This window comes from Lepidochelys kempii, chromosome 14 (assembly GCF_965140265.1).
Source record: "Lepidochelys kempii isolate rLepKem1 chromosome 14, rLepKem1.hap2, whole genome shotgun sequence".
NCBI lineage: Eukaryota > Metazoa > Chordata > Testudines > Cheloniidae > Lepidochelys > Lepidochelys kempii.
The window spans coordinates 13,656,262-13,678,209 of NC_133269.1; positions in this window are offsets into that span (position 1 = coordinate 13,656,262).

Consider the following 21,948-nt stretch of genomic DNA (forward strand, 5'->3'; position numbering starts at 1 on the left):
CCCACACATGCATGCATACGTGCCACCCAAGCACTCACACCTCGTGTGCACATCCCACCCTTACACACGCCCCAGGGACCCTTGTACACCTATGCCATCAGGGCATCATTGCATACATGTGCCACCCACATGTAGCACCCAGGCACCCTCACGCAAGTGCCTTGGGCACACTCCCTTCATTGCACACACCCAGCACACGCGTGTGAACACGCACTTCTCCTTTGTTTGACACAGCTCCCAGCTAGCCAATCACATACCAAAACCCTTCCAAGCATTTCAACAGGTCCCGCACCCTTCTCCCACCCCTCTCACACGAACACAGACCTAGGGGCTGGGAATAGACTACAGGCAAGAACCACACCTCAGATAGTTCAGTCCTCCACCTTGGCTGTGCCCGGTATGTGTTCGCCGTGGGGAGGGAGAGGCCCATTCATTCATGCCCTTCTCTCTGTTTTACGCAGCTGAAATACCTTTAACATCTGCATCGAGTCCCTTAGCCCAAATCTGCTTCCAATTTACATTCCAGCTTTGAGATTTCTATCTAAATACTTCGATGCGGTGGAGCCAACGCACTGGAGTGACTTGGCCAGCGCCTCGCTCGCTGCCATTGTTTTCATACCCAGGGCCAGTCACGCAAGCCTCTCCTCTGCCCCTGCTTGCTGGGGCAGTGGCCACTCAACAACCCCGCCACAAGGCAAACCCAGGGGGAGGTTCCGAGGCTCGGCTGTCGTCAGCTCCAGCCAGACGGCCCAGCAAACATGGGCAGTTTGCAAATACACGTATGCCCCCTCCCCCCCACCCAGCACCCACCAACGGCTGCACGCCCTTCTATTATTCAATTGCATCTGACTCCACATCTGGACTGGGTGTAGTGGCTGTGGCTCCCTCCATCCCATTCTCTGCACTGCCCTCTGCTAGCTGGGAAAGAGACTGTCTCCTGCGTTGCAGAGGCTGGTGTATCCCTGTCTGTGTTATTGCTTCAGCCAGCCATCCTGAGACTCCCACGTGCCACAGGGCTCTCTAATCTCCCAGCCCTCCAGCACCTGCTCAGGCCAGCGTGTGCTGTTTCACCAGGCCGCTCCTCTCCTCCCCTCCTTGCTGTCACCCATGGCCAGAGTGAGGAGCTGAGCATCAAGTGGGGGAATCGTTCCTAGCTCCACTTAACCCCTGGGCTCTCAGCGACTGGTGCTCAGCTCACTGCTCTGGCCAGAGGTGTGGCGCAGAGTGGGAAGGGCTTCTCATTGCACTGGCGGAGGGAGAGGAGCTGGCCAGTGGGTCTCAGGTATGCAGTGCTCCCACCCCATGGGAGGTTGAAGGGTGGTGAAAGGAGGCAGGAAGAAAGCCAAGCAGAATACACAAAACTACATCCCTCTCCAGCACCACACAGCAGACCCTCAGCCTCTGCCTGTCACCAGGCAGCTCTACTCTGCTGGCCTGAGTGAAGACTGCTTTGTCTCCAGTGCAATCCCATCTGCCCCTTCCCTGCAGCACCTCCTGCTCGCTGGGACAGATGCTGAGCAATGCCCTGTGTGTGTCCTGAAGCAGCTCCAGCTGGCTGGGAATAGAGACTTCCATGTCCCCTCCTCTCCCTTCCCTGCAGTGCCTCCTGCTGGCTGGGCTAAGCACTGAGCTCTCTCATGCACTCTGTCCTCTTTCTATTCTCTGCTTTGTCCTTGGCAGGGTAAACAAAATTCATTGTCAGATGGAGGGCAAGGGTCCCTCAGTGCTGCGTTTGGGATACCCACCCTAGATTGTAAAAGGGGCAGCCAACCCCCTGCTCCTCCCGCCCCTCCCCACATGCTCCTGTTTTTATTTTCCCTAGCCCCAACTCTGTGCTCTCCCGAATCAGCCATTTCATTGCTCACTGGGGGACTTTGATTCTGGAAGCAGCTCCATCTTGTTCCAGCAGATAAAAGTGATCTCGGGGCTTCATTAATTCTGGAAGGAACTCGATTAGAGACAAGAGCATTTGTTTAAAGCTCCTGGGAGGAGAGCTGTCATGCAGCCCCTCTCGGGCCATCTAGTCAATCATGAAGAATCCATCTCGGCTGGCCGGTTAGTGAAAGTCATGGTCCTTCATTAGTGGCAGTAACTGGGAACGTCATTAAAGTCTGATGAGGGAGATTCAAGCAAAAGGACAGAGATAGAGAGAGCGAGCGGAGCAGGAGGGAGAAAACAGCCACTTCCGAGATGGATTTTCTCCAGCACAAACCTCAAAGTCTGTGCTACTCTAAGGGGAACTTTTATTTGCTGTCCTTGGAGATTTGTCACCTCCAAACCCCCTGGAGCCTGGTATCTGCCTTCAGCAGCAACTGGAGAGTCAACTGACAGGGAAAAGGAAGAGAGGGAGTAAACCAGCCACAATTCAGCAGGGTCCCTGCCAAATCTTTAGAGCAGAGAGGGGGCTCAGCAGCCCAGCTGGAGCTCACTGTTCTGACAGGGCGTCCTCTCTTCTAAGGCACCAGCCAAGGGCTAGGTGAGTCAGGCCCTCCTTCCTGACAGCTGGGGAGGCAGGAGCGCACATCCCTACATCTGCCATGTAGTGATGATTAAGCACAGGGTTTGGAATACATCAGACCCAGTTTGTTGTTTAATCACAAGTGGCAGGGGGAGCTGGGACCAGAGTTGTTACAAACATGAGCTGTCAGGTCAAGGTGCTCACAATGAGGTAGGATCAATTGGCATTAATGTGAGAAACAGGCTTCTCCCTACAAACACAACTGGCCCGCTCCAGCCATTCCCTGCCCCTTACGGCCAAGCACCTGCTCCAGCCATCTGCTTCCACCCCCACCCCCCGTGACAAACCCGCCCACCAGCCATCTCCACTCCCTAGAGCCTGCTCTTTGCTGGACATCATCTGACTTCCCTTTTGTGACTGGAAAGCCACCAGAACATCTGTTTCACATTAGCTGATAATCAGCAGCTGGTCGTTTAGGGCCAGGTCACCTCATCGGTCCACAAGTGACACTGATAAGGAGTAGTATACTCGCACTCCCAAGCCCTCTCTCCACTCTATCACCAGAGCCGACACCCAGCTCATTGACTTATGGGTCGATGGTTCAGGACAATGCTACCACCCTTTGTCCTGTATGGCACTATAGGAAAGAGGGGAGGCTGACACACATCAGATCTTACAGGTGTCAGGTTCGTTCCCCCCTTCAATTATTGAAATACATCCACAACTTATCCTTTCTGAAACCAATAGACACAGTACTGGATGAGAACACATACTGAACAAGCCCAACTCTCGCCCCTGGACATAGGCATGTCCCCAAGACCCTACATAGTTCAAGCTGATCCAAGGTGCACCGCTGATTCCAAACAGCCGAATTGCCACATCACTATGGTAGCAGCTCCGCGGCCTGAATGAAGGGCGATGACACTGCTGAGGAGAGGTCTAAGCAGACTGAGCAGGAGTCTGCAGCTTGGGGTCTGATAAATCCAATGAATCAACCTGCCAAGACCAGAAGATACCGGATGTAGATGAGCAGCAAAGCCAGTGACTCGTCTGGATCTATAATTTGTTGTTAAATAAATATTTATTCTTGTTAAAGACTGTTAGTACAGGGGAAAGGGAGGGGGTAAGACATGAGGATGCGTGGGCTGTTTCTTTAAATCTGTGGCAGGAAGCCAGGCAAGGGGGATCTGGGAAAGGCTCTTGGTGGAAGCTCTACAGTGAAGCAGAGAGTGCATAGGTCTGGGGTGAACACCATTTCCCCCATTTGGATAAAGTTCCTTGTTCAGTGCTAGAAGAAAGCAATTCCCTCTGGGGTTTGCTGCCCAGTGGTTTCTACCTTTGTCATCTCTCCCCACACAAGCAATCCGCACTCAGTGCAATGACAGCCCTGGGGGGAGGGAAAGGTCACAGATCCACTCCGGAGTGTGACAAGGCGTCTGTTCAACCCACCAACAAGCTAATGGTTTTTGGCAGGAGTCGTCTGCTTCTCCAGGCAGATCTGCCCACCTCCAGCCCCCAACCTTCCCGTCCCACGGGACTTTTCTTTCACAGCCAGCACTGTTCTCATCGGCCTCTCTGCCCCTCTGCATCCATTTGCCCCTCTCTCCTCTTCCTATCCCTTTAAACATCCTGGCTCTCTCCTACACTTCATCTCCCTCTCCTCTTCTTTCCTGTCTTCCCCTTTCTCTTGGGCTCATTCACCCCTGTCACTCTCTGCCTTAACTCCAACAAATCTCTCGCTTTCCCCTCTCCCTATCCCTCACCTGCTGCACCGAGCAGAGCTAGGAAAACACCAGTCTGGGAATGTCTCCTCTTCGTTCTCCCATGCCACAATGTGTTAGCAACCAGCAGAACCTGCCAAGCTGTAGAGTGGAAAAGCCTCTGCTCCGTGTGAATGGAGTTGCTGTCTTGGCTCCAGTTCGTCCAATCTGAAACACATTTTAACACCAAGAGGCCGACACCTTTCTGCAAAGCAAGGGAGCCAGGGAAGACTGCCCGGCAAAATGCCTGGATGGCTTTAGATGGGTGGCTGCCTGGCAGAATGAGGCAAGTTTTGCCGACAGATTATAATGTACAATTTATGGAAGAAAACAGCAATACAGGAGGACAAAACCTCTGGCATGTAAATTAAAGTTAAATTACAGCTTCGCTGAGGTTCATGACTGGAATCCCTTAATCCTGTCTCTAGGTACATCCCTCTCATAGCTATCCTGCATGCACAGCCCCTGGATCAAGCTCCAGAGCCCAAAGGATGTTGCAACAGACTGGGACAGGTCAGGATGTTGGAAGCCCCAGGCTGAAGTCCCTGCTTATGCCAGTGAAATGGGTAACATTTCATAGTGGCTGGACAGCAGAACTCTTGGGTTCTATTCCCACCTCTACCAGTGGTTTCTTGTACAAACAGGAGCCTCCATATAAACTTATAAATGCTCCATGCCTCCGTTTCCCCATCTGTAGAATGGGGGCGATGCTCCCAGAGGGCACTGTGGTTCAGTCCTTAATGTTTGCCTGGGGCTTTGAGACACTCAGATGAAAGATGCCAGTGGAAAGTAAGGTTTCAGAGTAGCAGCCGTGTTAGTCTGTATTCGCAAAAAGAAAAGGAGGACTTGTGGCACCTTTAGTAGTGCCCAGGCCACCTGTGCCTGCCTCCTGGGATACAGCTGCACTGGCAGCGTGAGTTCTAGGGCTGCGACTAACCTCCAAGTGACCTCACGCCTTTAAGAGAGGACTTGCAGCCAAGACAAACAAATAGCAGGAGCAGCTGCAGAGCACGTAGCTAATGCAAGATGTCCAGTGGTGCAGAGGACCTGACACCCATGGGATGGTCCCAGCTAAGGCCTTCCCTACCCCTAGTTTGTGATGTGCCATGAGGAGTTATTACCAGGCCCCCTTAGAAAATTGCAAAGTGCAAAGAGAGCTGGTCCCCGCCCCCAGTCTTCAGACTGCATCCTGGCTTCTGGGAGCTGACTCCTGTGCAAAGCCAGCGCTCCTCCCCTGAGCAGCATGCACACTTGGGGAGAGCCTCAGCACAGAGGAGGCCAACCTTAGCCCATACCCTCAGAGGGAGGTTGGGTGTGACCAGGTGCATCTTGAGAAATCACTGGCTGGAGAGGGGAAGGAGAGGAGAGAGATGAGCAAAGGGGGAGAAAGAGACAAGAGGGGGTGGAGGAGAAGTGGAAAGGGAATCAGAGAAGAAGAGAGAATATTTATACAGCACCTTTTGTCTTAATGAATCCTAAAGCAACCACTTCACTGAAATGCAGCCACCTCTGGGGTGCAGCACAGCAGCTGTCTGGGAACTGTACAGCCACACTGTGCGAAGGTCTGAGACAGAAAATGAAGGAGGATAGTGGATCCAGGAGAAAGTGGGGAGAGAATTTCCATATGTTAATTCCCAGAATGGAATTTGCGCAAACTGGAACTGCCCCCCTGTCCTGTCTCGCTCTTGTGAAATGCAAGCCAAGGCCCTCAGGAGAACAACCCCATTGCAGTACATTGCCTCTGTCCAGAACCAGCATACTGCTCCAAACTAGTCAGATTTCACCCCTTCCTCTCAGCTCCTGTCTGATTCCACTAAACCCTGCTCAGGACCCAGTAATTCTGCCCAGACTCTCAAGATGAGCTGGTTCCACCGAGCACTGGGGACAAAAGCTGGATTCTAATGGGTGTTGAGACACCTTGGCTTGTGCATACTGGCCAGTATGCATCCTCCTTATCGTTTGAAGGCTGGTCCTGCCACCAGTAGAGTCAGTGGGAGTTTCACATTTGACTTCAATGAGAGCAGGAATAGGCGCTACGTGAGGAAGGGTTTTGTCTTATTAATTAAGGTTGATAAAATGCTTTGAGACCCTCTTTGGAAAGGCACTATAGAGAAGTATTATTAATTATTATTATATGGCATATGCATATAAAGTAAGAATTTAGGCTGATATTACAGCCCCAGTCCAGCAAGGTATGTTTGCACAACCCTAACTTTAAGCCAGGTGGGAAAACTACGGCCCATCAGGGCTTTGCATCCGACATGCGGGATTGCCACCCCCCCGTGGTGCCGCGGGCCTCGTGCTGCTCCCGGAAGCAGACGACATCAAGTCCCTGTGGCCCCTTCCCCAGGGGCCGCAGGGACATGGTGCCTGCCACTTCTGGGAGCGGCGCAGGGCCAGGGCAGGCTGGGAGCCTGTCTTAGCCCCGCTGAGCGGCTCCAGGGTGGCAGCGGCACGCAAGGTAAAAGCGGTGCCGGCCAGAGCCCACACCCCGAACCCCTCCTGCACCCCAACCCCCTGCCCTGAGCCTCCTCCCACACCCTGCACCCCAACCCCCTGCCCTGAGCCCCCTCCTGCACTTCAACCCCTTGCCCTGAGCCCCTTCCTGCACACCACACCACACTCCCTCCCACACTCTGCACTCCCTCCTGCACCCCAACCTCCTGCCCCAGCCTTACATTCATGGCCTTGCATGCAATTTCTCCACCCAGATGTGGCCCTCCGGCTAAAAAGTTTGCCCACCCCTGCTTTAAGCACATGTGTAACCCCAATGGGACATCTCCCATGCTTTGAGTTAAACACCTTACTGAATTGGGAACCAGATGCTGGGTGATCACAGTAACTGCATGCTTGTATTTGTATTTACAGAGTCTACCTAAACTCGCTATAAAGGCAGAGATGAAGACACACTCCTGGCGACACCAGACCTTTGTCATGTCGGCTTTGCTGACAGCTTGAGTCACGGTTTAGATGAAGACACTTATCTTTAGCTACAAGCTGTGGAAAACTCTGTTACCTCTGATTACCAAACAGCACCTCACCTCTTGCCTGATGCTCCCTGCCACTGGGAACCTAGCGTACATTGGGTGTTTGAAGGACACGGGAGTTTGAAACATGAAACTTCCAGCAAAGGGGGAAAGACCATGCTGTGCAGGGGTTTGGAAGAGTCAATGTTGTTTTAGGGTATGTGTGTATAAGAGAGGAAAAGAGAACTAGTATCTATTGCTGGTGGCTTTACTACAGTCACTGGAGTTAAAAGTTCATTGAAATTAGGGGATACCCCAGATGCAGACTCTATCTAAGAGCAGAATTCATCTTTGGATCGGCTATGTAACACTGTGCTGCTGGGTAGGTCATTGGCAGTGGGGAAGCAAACCTGAGACCCATAGATCTTAAAGCATGCCACTCTACTGCCTGAGCTAAAGAGCCAGCTCTGGTAGCCAAGCCTAGAGCAGGTTCATCAATAGAGCTGGTCAAAAACGTTCCATCAGAAAATGCTCATTTGGGAGAACTGAAAGGTTCCAAGACCGTTTGCCAGGGGGGCTGCCTGGTTCCCCGCCCTGGCCAGCTCTCCAGCTAAGCAAGGCATCCAGGCATCTGGAGAGTGAGGGTAACCTTACTTCTGCACTGCTGCTGGCCTTACCTTCAGATCTGGGAGCCTGACCAGCAGCTGCCCTTCAGCTGCCCAGATCTGAAGGCAACAGCACAGAAGTAAGGGTGGAAACACCATGACCTCCGTACCCTTGCCACACACCCCGCCCCATGACTCTGTTTTGGGTTGGAACCCCCCACGGTTACAGTACCATGGAATTTCAGATGTTAATCTCTGAAACTGTGAAACTTATGATTTTTAAAATCCTATGACTGTGAAATTAACCAAAATGGACCGTGAATTTGGTAGGGCCCTAGCCACGAGGCCCCATCTTGGCTGGTCCAGACATTATCATAACAAACTAGATCATTAATCATAATGTCAGGATTTCCATTCTGGGCTTCTGTCGCTAGAGGTTAATTATTCAACTGTGACAGTTCACACCAGGCTGAAGTATGTTAAACAAATCTTCAGCCCAGGAACATGCTGATCATTAATCTATTGTGGAATGAAGCTGTGTGGTTGTGTTCAAGTAAGAAGAGGTCAGAAATTGCAGCTCATCAGCACTGGGTGCTGCTCTCCTTAGAGACACTGTAGCTAAAAAAGTCCATAAGCGCATGATTCAAAATCAATTGTTCAGACAGCAAGATGGTCTGTAGTGCAAAGAAAACCCCAAAGACAGCCCACGTGAGAAGGCTTTTTAGGAGGGCCAGGGTTATGTTTTTGGTGCTATGGATGGTCTTGGGGCTCAGATTTTCCCTGCACATTCTGTGTCTGGCCTGGGATGCCTAGGTCCTGCCATGACAAAGGATTTAGAGCTTGGTCCAAAGCCTCTTGATGTCAATGAGACTTTTTCCATTGATCGGACCCTATGGCTCTGCACTGCACTCATCCTGGGAGATGTCTCTCAGCAGTTCACAACACAACGTGTTTGCTACCAGCAGGGCAAGCCCAGGAGCCATCAAAGGCCAGATTTTCCCAAGAGCTCAGTTCCCATTTAGGAGCCTGTAGAGGAGTGGACTCACCGCTGGTGCCCCCTTCGTGGTCTTCTTGTCTAGCATCCCCTGCTGACAGCTGCTCCAGCCCTGCGGTCGTGCCTCTTGTCATGACTCATCCCTCCGGCCAGGTCACTTTAAAGTCTCCCCCTTCCGTGGTAACAGAGTCCAATAAACAAGAGTCCGGTGGCCTCCCGTCAAGTCTTCAGCTGAGTCTGGACCTGCTAATACTTCCACCCTTGGTCTCTGGGGTCTTCACCCTGCCGCGTTCAGTGGGACAGCTTGGCAACCCAGGCCCCCCTCTCTCTGTCCAACTCCTGCTTGGAGCGAGCAGGCAAGGCCTGGCTATTCCGACTCCCCTCGGCTTCCTCCCTCGGCCTCCTCCTCCCTCAGCCAAACAGCAGGCCTTTCCCTAGCGCCCTCCTGGGCCCACTCTGTACCTGTATTCTTCTCAGGTGCCGCCGCCACCACCCCTATGGGTTCACCCTTCTATCAGGGCAGGGGCTCCCCAGGCTCCTGCCTGGAGTTCCCAGACAAACCCCATATGAAAATACAGACTTCAACCACTGCCTCACCTACTCCCAGCTGTGTCCAATCCTTGCAATTAAGCCACCTGGCTGGGATCAGCTGGGGGATAATTGCTGTATCACAGGCCAAGCTGAGCCTGACTCCCCTGAAAGGGCCAGCCAGCCTGAGACAGCCCCAAAATGAGTAGCTGGCTTTTCCAGAGAACTCAACAAGTTGGGGGCCCGTGGCATGCTGAGCACTTTGAAAGTCCAGCCCCAGTTGTGGGTGTGGATCCCTTTTCTGACCTAAGTGCTCAGCAGTCACTGACATACCACTTGGGAGATTAGGATTCATGCGCAACAAGAGCAAGTGCTGGCCAGGTCTTTGTGGTTATCCCGTACTCAATTTGCAACCTGCCATATCAACTGAGCAACCAGGAACATGCATGAGGGGCCTCAGTTTAATGCTTCATCTGAAGGACAGCATGGCTCACCACCCAGCATGCCACACCCTCACCCTCCACCCCAAACCAGCATTGAATCACAGTAGCAGCATTAAGTCTAGCTTCTTGGGGCACAGATGTTACCACCTACCTATATCTAACAAAGCCTTTACACCAGTGGTTCTCAAACCTCATTGCCCAGTGACCCCCTTCTGACAACAAATACTAGTACATGACCCCAAGATGGGGGACTGCAGCCTGAGACCATCTGAGCCCCACTGCCCCGGGGCAGGGGGGCCAAAGCCTGAGCCCCACCACCCTGGGAGGAGGGGAAGGGGGGCCAAAGCCCAAGCCCAAGGGCTTCAGCCTCATTGCCCAGAGCTCAAGCCCTCGTGCTTGGGCTTCACCCTGGGTGGTGGGGCTTGGGCTTTGGCCCCGGGCCCCAGCAAGTCTAACACCGACCCTGGTGACCCCATTAAAATGGGATCGCGACCCATGGTTTGAAAACCGCTGCTCTCTACCAACTCTGTTCTCAATCCCCAGCATAGGAAGTGGATGCGGGGGCATCAAGAGGGGCCATTGAAGTGCATTTTATTATGGCTACTCTCTGCTAGCCCTGGGCCATTGGGGACCATCAGAAATTGAGTAAAAGCTAGAGCATTCCTTGAGGCTGCTGTAACTTACACCAGGGACAAGGCAGGTCACTGCACAATCACAGGTGGCTTAAATCCCCCTTTTCTTCCCCTCCTTGCCCCAGATACAGGCATGGAGTATCTGAGACTCAGACCTGGTATGCTGGGCTCTGTTAGCTGCAGTGTGTGGATTTGTTCCATTCTGTCTGAGTTTCTGGTAGGGAAAGAGACTCTGTCTAGCATGTCTCTCCTTTTAAATTACATTTTGTTTCTCACTCTGCTGTGCCTGCCGCACTCTCAGAAGCACGACAATATTTTTGCCCCTTTCCTCCCTTAACAGTTTTGTCCTTTTTTTCCTTTCGGCAAACACTGATTTATTTGTTTGTCTGCCTTCCTCAGAAAGTGTGAGACAACATGCCTGCGCCAGGCTCACGCACTTCCAAGCTTATTAAAACCACCGTCAATGTCATGGCAGCCTGGGGAAGCAGATCTGTCAGCTGACTTGCGTTCCTTCTGCTAGCAGGATGGATAGCTTTGCAGCGGGACAACAACATTGCATGGACATGCACTAACTAGCTATTGGCTACATTCATTTCTCAGCAACCACATTGTGGGTTTTAGAATATACATCTAGTAGACAGACGATAGACGAGAAGAGATGGAGAGAGACGTGATGGGACATAGATGTAGGGATCCTGCTCTCGGTGTAAACCTTCAAGAACTCCACTGAAGTCAATGGAGTTACACCACTATACGTCTACTGTGTATGAGATCAGACTCTAGTCCTCAGGGGAGAGTTCTACATGGATCAGAGTCAGTAGAAATAGTGAGGCACGGAGCAAGGGAGCGACGCTGAGATCCGGATTAGGATTGGGGTTACGTCCAGGATTCAGTCTACAGGACAAATCAGGGGTCAATTTAGCTGCACCAAGCTTGCACAAGCCATTCCCAAGTGACGTTAACGCCACATGGTGGAAATCGCACATGACTAACAATATCCCCCCGCAAATACAGCGCGGAGGAAATGCTGGTGAGCTCACTAACAGCAGGAAGTGTCACAGGGAATGCCCCATGCCTCTCCCCCCCCCCGAAGAGCTGGGACCTGATCATTGTTCAGGATGCAGACAGGAATCCTGGGCTATTTGGGGTCTGTGTTTGTACAGCCCCAGCCCATTCAAAGATTTTCTTCTACTTAACCAGAACTCGAAGGAGAAAGGGGCCAGGTGTCCGTACCTCACGGGGAACAAAGGAAAAGGTGAATCTCTGCAGGGCTCAAAACAACAGCGAAACCATGCCACATCCCCAGGGCAGCACCAACCATCTGCCAGATCCCTTCTTGGGAAGCAAGGGAAGATGTGTGGTATGGGAAGAGGCAATGTTGTCTAGTTGGTGGAGCAGCATACGCGGACCTGGGACTCTTAGGTTCTATTACCAACCGTTGGGGGAGTGTAATCTAGGGGTTAGAGCAAGAGACTGGGAATCAGGACTCCCAAGTGCCTTTTCCTGGCTCTTCCACTTACAACGATCTCCTAGCAGGACCAAGGGGGTGACTCGTTGCCAGTCAGATTAAGGTAGGGTGTACAGAGATTCAGGCTGTACCAATCAGTAAGGGGAGGAGGTCTCACTAGAGGTCCTGTGTATGAGGGTGGCAATTCCCCACTCCTGGTTTTATGGAGCCGAGTGGCAGGACTTTCTGTGTGTCAGCGTCTGATTGAAATAAAGCTGCTTCTCCATTTGCCCTGTAATGTCACATGTGAGGTAGCTTTACCTGGGGACCCTGCCTCAAGATCTATGGTTAGGCAACCTTGAGCAAAGCGCTTTCTTGTGAATTTTGCAGGAACAAAATAGGCACAAACTATGGACACGCTGGGCTACAAAATCAGAGGCAAAAGCACTGCGCCTTTCTACATAGAGAGGCATCCTTGTGTTTTGAGAAGGTGCTGCTTAATTTGAAGCTATGCATTTACGTCCAGAAGCCTCTCCCTGGAGTTGCAAACAGTTCCCGGCTGCCATGGCGCTTTGGCTAGTGTGTGTGAGAACACACAGGTAGAGGAATGGAGCCAGCCCTGCTTGGCTGGATGAGCCAGAGCCTCTCATAATGAGTAATGGGGGCCAGCACCTCAATCACACCTTGGCCGCAACTCCACACGACCTGGTATATGACAGCAGAACGGGTGGGTGACATCAGTGCCACTGTAATACGCATCCTGGATCTATCCAGGGCCCCATGACTAATTCTAGATGTGGCAGACATTTTTAATATTCCCCCATGAATATTCATGGGCTGTCAACGATGAAAAAGGACCCTGGCTCTAGCCACTCTCCCCTGCCTGAAGGGATTGGCGGTGGGGTGGGGGTGAGAGAAGGAGAGGAAAACTTCACTAGCTGCACAGGGAATGCAGAGATCACTGAAGTCGATGGAGCTTTGCTGATTTACACCAGCTAAAAATCCAGTGTCAAGGAAAGTTGGACTGGTCCAGATCCATTAACTGACCCAAGTCAACTGCCCTGAGATGCAAACCGGAACCGGGAACGTTTGCCGCCCTTCAGAAAAGTTTGAATAACCTCACTGACTAGTTTTCCAATTGAAGAGATGTATTTCTGGGCCCATGTACAATTTGCTGTCAGCTCCTCTATGGGATCGTGCTTTAGAACAATGCGGCCTGTGACACAGACACTCCCCAAACACCAGCAGAAACTCAGCCCCCTCCCTAGGCCAGGTCAGACGAAAGCCTGGATAAACAGGTAGGCCTGAGGTCGGTTCGCTTGGACTGAGTCAGGACTAGAAGGGTCAGGGTGCAGAGGGGGAACTGAATCCTAGAAAACTTCACCCTGAAAACATCCTGCCTCAGCCACCAGACACACAGAGCTAGGGACCAACAGTGCAAGTGGCCCAGCTGATCTCACCGGTTGGGTTCAAATGCAAGGAGACTGGCAGCCTATGAGATCATAGGAACTGCAACACACAGGGCTTTACAGAGTAACAAGCCAACAGTCTCAAGCTGAATCCATCTGTTAACTATATACCAGGGATGAGGCTGGCTCCTTGAATCCCCCCCTGCTATTTTCTATTTACACATGACTTGCTGCTTGGAGCTGGAGACGGACTTCCTGGATGGAGGAGTCAGGTGCTGTGCCACGGTTCGGTGGTTCTATTCCATCCCCAGCCTGGAGGAAGATCCAGCATTTCATGTTCATTTGGATCCTCACAATGCTAATGCTCCCTGGAAGGCTATTTTGGTCTGGATAGGTTCCTATACAGCGCTCATCGCCGAAGTCTCCAAGTGCCTCACATCAACAGCCAAACTCCCATTGGCTTCCATGGGAGCAGGGTCAGTCCCACAGAAAGTAAAACCATTTAAGTACTGGATTGTCAAGCCATTTATGGCCTGGTCCACAGCACACTGAAGACAATGGGAGTCCAAAGGGCTTCAGACCAAGCCCCTAATGAGCAGCACTCCCAGCAAATCCACAGTCCTCTTGGCCACGGTGTGTTCACTTGATGATGAAGAACAAGAGAAAAGGATTTGCTATATTCAGTCACGTCTAGTATCCTATACTGGGGATACTGGAGACTGTGTCTTTAAGGACTGAGCTTCCCAGATAGAGAGTCTGGGTGGGATTCTGTGAGCAACCTCTCCCAAGCACCTTAAACTCTGAGGCCCAGATCCTCCAAAATAATTAGGCATCTAAGGACCCCTTAATATCTTTGAGGATCTGGGTCTGAGTGATCACTGGATACCAAAGTCAGTAACCGGTGCATCAAAGCCCAAGTCACAGCCAGGCCCTCCCAAGCGCCCCAGAACACAGAGCATGCAGAGGAGCGGGTGGGGGTTACAACAAGGCCTGTTTATAATTGCTTTTGCTGCCATCACTTCCTGGATTTCCGCCATTTGTGTCAGTTGCCTGGGGACAATCTCCCTGACTTTTGTACTGGGCTGTAAAATCATAGTGTGTCATCAAGAGCTGCTCCCCTGTTACAATCAGGGTGGGATTACCCATGAGCAGTTCCAAGGGTAAGGGGCATACAAATCAGCCCTTTGATTTATTGCTATTTTCTAACTCCTCATGCCTATGGGATCATTCCAAAGCAAAGGAGAAGAATAAGCAGGGCCACTATTTAACCTGTCAGCCAAGGAAATGAATGCAAAGGCAGCAATCTGTGCTAAGTACTCTGAACGGAGAAAGTATCCACACGGACGCTGACTCCAGATAAACTGCTCGTCTGCCTCTGACGGGCCACACTTACACCTCCAGTAAGTGCATCTGCAGGTAACCTGGAACTAGCAAGTGCTTGCCTCTCTCAACCTCCTCTGCTGATTTGCTATTCATGATCCCGTCCCTCCGTCTCCAGAGAGATGCATGTGACTGGGGACTCCTTCCCTAGAAGCCTCCTGTGAAGTGCAAGATTCTCAGCATACAATCCAACAACCAGCCTCTCTGAGCCGACACTTAAAAGATGCGTTATGATTAATTGCATCTCTGATTTCCTAGCTAACTATCACCCCGGCAAGTGCAAAGACACCCAGGGGACATTCCAACACCTCTCCCCCACTCTGATGCTCTCTGCCCAGCAGCCCTCAAGGCCAGAGGGCCAGGAACTGACCACTGAGTCAAGGTTCTTCCACCTTTCCCATGCACAAGGAACTCCTACGTGTCTGTTGCTGGCCAACTCCACTTTGACATGGACCCTGCCTGCACCTTAGGGGCAGCTGAGGATTCATTTGCCTCACCTTGAAACAGTCTTTGCACATTGGCTAATTACACAATACATCTTTTTACTTCTGGAAAGCTATTGATTTCCCTCATATATTTCGCCTCAATCGATTGATTTGACCAGCCTCCGTAACTCCCACTAAATTAGTTGCTATTAGTCTGTTGGTAGTTTGCTGCGAACCAGTTACTGGGTGGCCTAGATTTGCAGAAGCGTATGACTGCTGGGGCACTTGCAGGCTCAGTGGGGAGGAAGCCAAGAAGGCAGCATTGAGTTTTCAAAAGGAAAGTTAAGGTTCAAAATCTTAGCAAATCACGTGCCAGCCCTTAAATGCAGGGGAAATCTGGTGCAATAAGAATTGCACCAACCTCAGTGCAACTCACTGCACCAGGCATAACGGATTCCTTGCAGTGGCTTTGCTGAGCAGTGGAGGCACCAAAAATTAGCTCTTTTTTCACCTGGGATGGCCCCTTTTTCACACGCACAACACGTAGCAGTTTCACATGAGCACACTTGTCCTTTGGACTGAGCAGTTAGCCAATAGTTGGGGCTTTGCAAGACATGAATGAGCGGCCTCTGCATGCGGTTGTGGCAATAACGGGGGCTGTATGATGTCCATTGACCCTTCTTCCTCGTCTCTGAGATCAGCCACAATGGGAAGTAGGACTCTGCTGCTGGGTCTCTCTCATATTGTCCCTGGCTGGTTTAATGGGGCCATTCAGAGTAGCAGGGGCTGCATGTGCTCCAGCCTCAGACATATACCAGCAGTTTCAAAGTATTTGCACCCCACTCATGACCCAGTCTGCTTCTGAGAGCACCACATGGTTACGGGTTACAGGCCACATCCCCAACACTCCTCTTTCCTACCTGGTGCAGTTTTTAGCACCACCTGCGCTGTTCTCTGAAAGTGCCCAAGCAGGCATCAATTCCACTGGCACCTGTTGTCAAGGGTGCAGCGATATGAGCCCAAACTTCCAGCAAATGTAGCACTGTAGCTCAGTGGAAACACACTCCTGGAGCATGGTGCAGGAAAGGAGGGGCTGTTGTTGGTGGAAGTGCATGCTATTGTGGGGGGATGCACCCGGCAGGTGGGGGAATGCCCTGCATGACAGGTGACTAATCACAGAATAACAGACGTGTGAGATGGAGCAGGCTTTGTTAGGCCCGGCTCAGTGGCCATGTAGGACTGTGCTCTAGCCCTGGAACGGGGTTCCCATCTCTCTCTGGGGCACAGTACTTCATACTTTAATAGCTGAGGAAGGACAGCCTTGAGATTAAGATACTGGACTGTGAGATCTGAGTCTGCTTCTCCCCTGGGCCACGCCTGGGCCACGTAGTGCCTGCGTGACCCCGAGCTAGTCACTGCATCGCTCTGTGCCGCCGTTCCAGTGGGGATGGCAAAAATACTCCTGAGGAAGGATGGTCCAGGGGTTAGTGCTATCCTGGGACTTGGGAGAGCTGGGTCTAGTCTGCTCTGCTACAGCCTCCCTCTTGCGGCCTTGGGCAATTCATTCAGGGCCAGATTGTTAAAGGGATTTAGGTGCTAAAGATGCAAATAGATGCTTAGTGGGATTGTTAAGCGGCAGTTAGGCACCAAGCTGCATCTTTCAGTGCCTAAATACCTTTGAACATCTGGCCGTTACTCCCTCCATTTCCCATCTGTATGTAACCCTTCTGCCCGTCAGAGTTGGCAGCAACAAGGGCCGGGTTCAATATCTAGGGGATCCATTCCAATAACACAATGCAAACCGGCTCGAGCCCCCACCCAGTGACCTGGGACAAATATATACCACCCCCGCTGGGCGCCTCCAAGAGGCAATACTTCCCCTCTCGCAAGCACATAGTCTGAGTGTAGCAAAAGTCTTTTAATAACAGAGAGAAACAATGTGGCATTATGTTGGGGAAACACCACCAACAGGATTCATAACACAACCCATGAGCAAAAAACAACCCCACCCCAGGCAAATTGGGGCATGCCCTTTTCCCTTTGGTTCTTGAGTCCAGCAACCCCAAAAGTCCAATGCCCCAAAAGTCTCTGTCCCTGGTCAGGGCAGCCCCAGAGTTCGAAAGTTTATCGGCGGAGCTTTACCTCCCAACCTGGGTGGAAATGGGACGGGGGTAAGAGGCACCTTACGTGATCTGAAGCTGACCGCCCCATAGCTCCATAGCGGCACTCCGCTCCGCCAGCCGCCCCACAAAACTCCTTCGCGCAGCTGCACTCCGCTCCACTAGCCGCCCCACGAACTCCTTCGCTCCGCTCCGCCAGCCGCCCCACGAACTCCTTCGCTCAGCTGCGCTCCGCTCCGCCAGCCGCCCCACGAACTCCTTCACTCAGCTCCATGGCCCACAAGCAGCTCCTGCCATCCACACACTGCTCCGCGTCGAACTGCTTCACCAGCCGTCCCGCAACCTGCTCCACAATATATCTTCAGGCTCCCCCACTACTTAACACAACACTCAGTGATTTCAGCGCTTAGGTGAATTCAGCTTATAATAGGGAAGCCCCAGTGCTGGTGCACTGTCAGCCCAAAGTGAGCTCAGCAGCCTATAACTAGACTTCTAATGAAATCAAAATTAGCTCTGATATTCCACAGTGGAGAGAGGAGGAAGTGCAATTAGCATGTAAGGCCCTCACCAAGGGGCCCATGCCACCAAGTATTAATGCTTGTCCCCAGCCTCTCTCCATTCACACAGTTTTGGAACCCATGACCCTTGCCTAGCGAGTGCTACTTAGATGATGGTGAATCCCTCCATCGTAACAAAAGGCCACGTACAGTTCCAAGCACAGTTCCCATAATCAGGGTAATAACAATTTATTCTTCCTGCCCCAATAACAGAGACACTGGGGATCCCACAGCAGCCAAAGTGACCATTTGGGCAGCTATGGTCTCATTCTAGGCGTGGTGGGTGTGCCTATGCAAATGAGATCGGCCCCTGAAGTTCTTTTCCACAACTTGCCACACCTCACCACCAGATGTCAGGGTGGAGCTCATCCTGACACTGCTTACATGTAAAATGGAGACAATGGTGCTTCCCACAGGAACACTGCAACTGGTGAAGTGCTCAGATGCCATGGTGGTGGGGCACAAAATCCTTAGATAACCCTCTCCCTGCTGGGAACGTTTTCCTTATTCTCAGCCTCAATCCATTAATCCAAACTAACCCCCCTAAAATAAAGGGGGCAGATCATTTGTCTGGTGAAACATCCTAATCATGGCTGAACATCTGGCCTGACAAATCATTTCATTGCTCTCCTCTGCCATGTGTAAAATGGGGATAGTCCCGACCCCTGCCAGATGGGGTGACTGGGAGATGGATTAATGTCTATGAAGAGCTGGGAGATCCTCTGTTGGCAGGAGCTATAGAATCCCAAAGCAGCAGAAATACACTTGCCTACCTTACAGTGCAGCTTAGCTAATCGTGTGTGAAGTGCTTTGAGATTCTCAGATGAAAGGAGCGAAGTACAAAGTGTGTTAGAGGAAGGACAACACAGAGTTTAAAAAAAATCCTGCCATACATCAAACCACCGAAATCCCCTCGTAAAGAAACAATGGCTGAGAATCTCTCTAGCCATGCAAAGGGGCTGAAATGCAATTAAGAATCTGGTCCATTAAGTGTCTCCTAAAGCCAGGGGCCCGGATCCCGGCTGGACAAAAGAAGTGCAACTCCACTGACTTGAACAGAACTTGTCCAGTTGACAGCAGCTGGGGATCTGGCCCAGGAAATTCACAAATTTGAGCCCTGATGCTGCTTTCTCTGAACTCAGTGGGAGTTTTGCACTGGATTTCAATGAAAGCAGGACTAGGAACTAAGCAGCCGTGACACGTTTAACTATTTCAGCGTTGCCTAATGGATAAGGCATCAGGGGCATCCTCACCTCTGCGTTGGTGCCCCACGTCCTATGCCCTGTCTGCGATGCGGTCATTCCAGCAGCACTGTAATTGAAATACCATCCCACTGCACAATAGGCCAGGCCATCAACTATAGAGTTAACTCTTTTTGATTTAAAATCTAGAACACAGCAGGAACGAAGGCTTGGTATTGAGTGTAGCATCCCCTCCCCCCCTTCCAAGCTGCAAGCCTCAACCACACACCTCAGAGTCTTTCAGATCCTTAAATAAAAGGGAGCCTTTTCCATTCTGATTAACAAGAGAGTCTTCCCGGGAGACTTCACTGCTGTTTGTTCTCTGCCACTGGCTTGTTTAATTTACTGGCCCATTATAGCGGCTAAGAGAATGAAACCGCTTGGCTCCCTGCGGCCCCCTTGGCACACACCTGAGCCCGGAACAAAGCCACCAGCCGCCTTCCCCGAATCCTTCGGGTTGTGACATCTCAGAAGATTGGCCTGTCCGAGGCATTTGTGGCAAAGCGCATTCTCCGCCGGTGCTGTCACCGGTAGGGAGAGAATTGGCCTTCGAAGTAACAAGGACCACACCTGCTACTCTCTCCCCTTGCTGAGGCCTTTTCACCTCCAGCGCCGCAAGAAATGGATTGTGTGATTGATTGAGATGGACAAAAACCACAAACCAGCAGCACTCGCACAACCGCCATCTCCCTCCTACGCCCCTGCATGGCTTTATTGCTTCTCCCCCAGCCCCCCGGTGAATGCGGGGGCTGGGCTGACCAGAGGAGAGAAAGGGAGACAATTGTACTAGAGCCCCAAGCTCAGGGCCCGCACCCAACTCTGCAATGTCTGCGTACATAAAGCAAAATGGGAAGGGGTGAGGCCCCAGTAAACATGATGTGCCAGGGCCCCACACGTCCCTCAATGGGCCAGAGCGGGGACTGGCTCCAAGTGCAATCACACCGCTGGCACCAATAGACATCATCTTTCCCTTACAGCAGGGGCTCTGTAGGAACCGGCCCAGCAAGATCTGCCCAGATTGGTTGGGCCACCCCAGCACATGGGTACCATGATCCCGCTGCCTTCCTGGCGGCTTCTGGGCCTGCTCCTGGGCTCCCAAGCAGGGCTGCTGCCACGCTGCCCCCTCCTGGCAGGCTTTCCCCCACCAGGCATTGAAGCCTGGGGTTTTCCAGCTGCAGTGACTCAAGGGTCTGTCATTCTGCCCCACTTCTCCCCACTCCCTCCCATCGGCAAAGAGGCCCTTGTTCTCCAGCCGGACTCCTCTCCATCATTGGCAGCTCTCTGGTCCTCACCTAGCTGCTTAGCCCCATGTGCTTGGCCTGGCTTTTTGCTGATGCTCTGGAATAGGCTTCCCCTGTAGAGCCTGGCGGAGCAGCTGGTCTCTCACCTAGCAGTCCAGTCCAGCAGCCACCCACACTTGTGTCCCCCAGCTCCGGGTGCTGGAAAGCCAACCCGGAGTGGTACTGGGCACTGCAAGAGGGAAGGTGCTGAGTCACCCACCCCCCTGAGATAATGCCAGGTGTGGATCCTGCTCAGGCTCCAACCTCGCCCTGTGCCCGCCTCCTGGTGCGCATGATTGAGCTCAGCACACTTGTCCTGTCACCTGCACTATGGATCGAGCGCCATGCGCCTCAGAGCAGGAGAATCCTTCCCAGAGCAATAATGCATGTGGGACACGAAGGCCAGAGCTGTTCCCATGGATGGCACAGAACTGCAGGCATGGCATTGCCAGTCACCACCCCCACACTCCTATTTATCACCTTCCCTCCCAGTTCTCGTCCATTCCACCCCCCCTCTCCCTCCTCACATCCTTCCATCCCTTTTCCTTCTCTCTCCATCCCTTCTCTTCACCCCCTTTTCCCCCTCCTCCCATGATTCTGCTCCTGCAAGATACCCAGCACTTTGGAGGGATGTCCACCCCCTCTTAGCTCCCTCTCAGGGACGCTCAGTACCTTGCAGGGCTGAGCCCTGTGCTTCTTCCACCTCACTCTTCCCCTGTCCCTGTCCTCCCTCATACACCAATGTTCCCCCCACAAACATAACTCTGCAGCACTTCCAGGAAGTCTCTAAACGGCGCATTTAATCTAGATTCAATACGGCAGTTACTCGTAGCTGGTAAACACCAAAAACCTATTTAAAGGGGATTAATAGCTATGTAATAGCCAAGTGTCTACTGCATGGCTGCTCCCACAAGGACCCAGCTCCCTCCCCAGCCCACCTCCCACCCTGCTCCCTTCTTCTCTGGCTGTCAGGACTTGACCCACCTCTTGCAGTCTGTGCCCAGTTCCCCTTTTGTGGAACTAACAACTTGCTGGGTGCCTTAAGCTGTTGTTTTTGTTTCCATTGAATGGCAGCCAAGGCTGCCAGCCCTGTGATAAATTAATGAGATTGCCGGGAAGCTCCCGCTCAGGAGATGGAGACCTTAAAGTATTAAAACTGGTTAAAAGCATCGACCTGTACCTGCAAAAAAAAATAAATGAATAAAAAATAGCAGGGGACCAGCCCTGGGAACCAAGTCTCAGGTCAAGAGGCAGGGCTCTCACCGCCTCGGTGAGTTAGTGGGTTAGTGGATGCGCCACTAACCAGCGGCTTGTTATCAGTAATGTGCTGAACCAGTCATTCCTGGCCAGCTGACACCAGAGACGGAGTGCTGATGTCCCCATTCCCCTTCCCAGAGAAAAAGACATCCCTTGCCACCTAAACACAGTTATCCTGGATAATGCCCCACTTCCTCAGCCCTTCGAATGTGGTCCCACATGAGGAGATGATCCCGTGCCCACCCCTACTGAACAATACAACGTAGCTCTCAGATAGAGCTTCTCATCATGGATTCCAAAGGTTCCCGTCTGCCTCAGTTTCCCCACCACTGCCCCCTTTGTGCCTCTGTTTCCTCTCCTGCCCATTATCTCTTGCTGTATATGTACAGGTCCTAATACAGTGGGCCCAGATTCTACTGTATCAGAATACTGAGGGTACAGGGAAG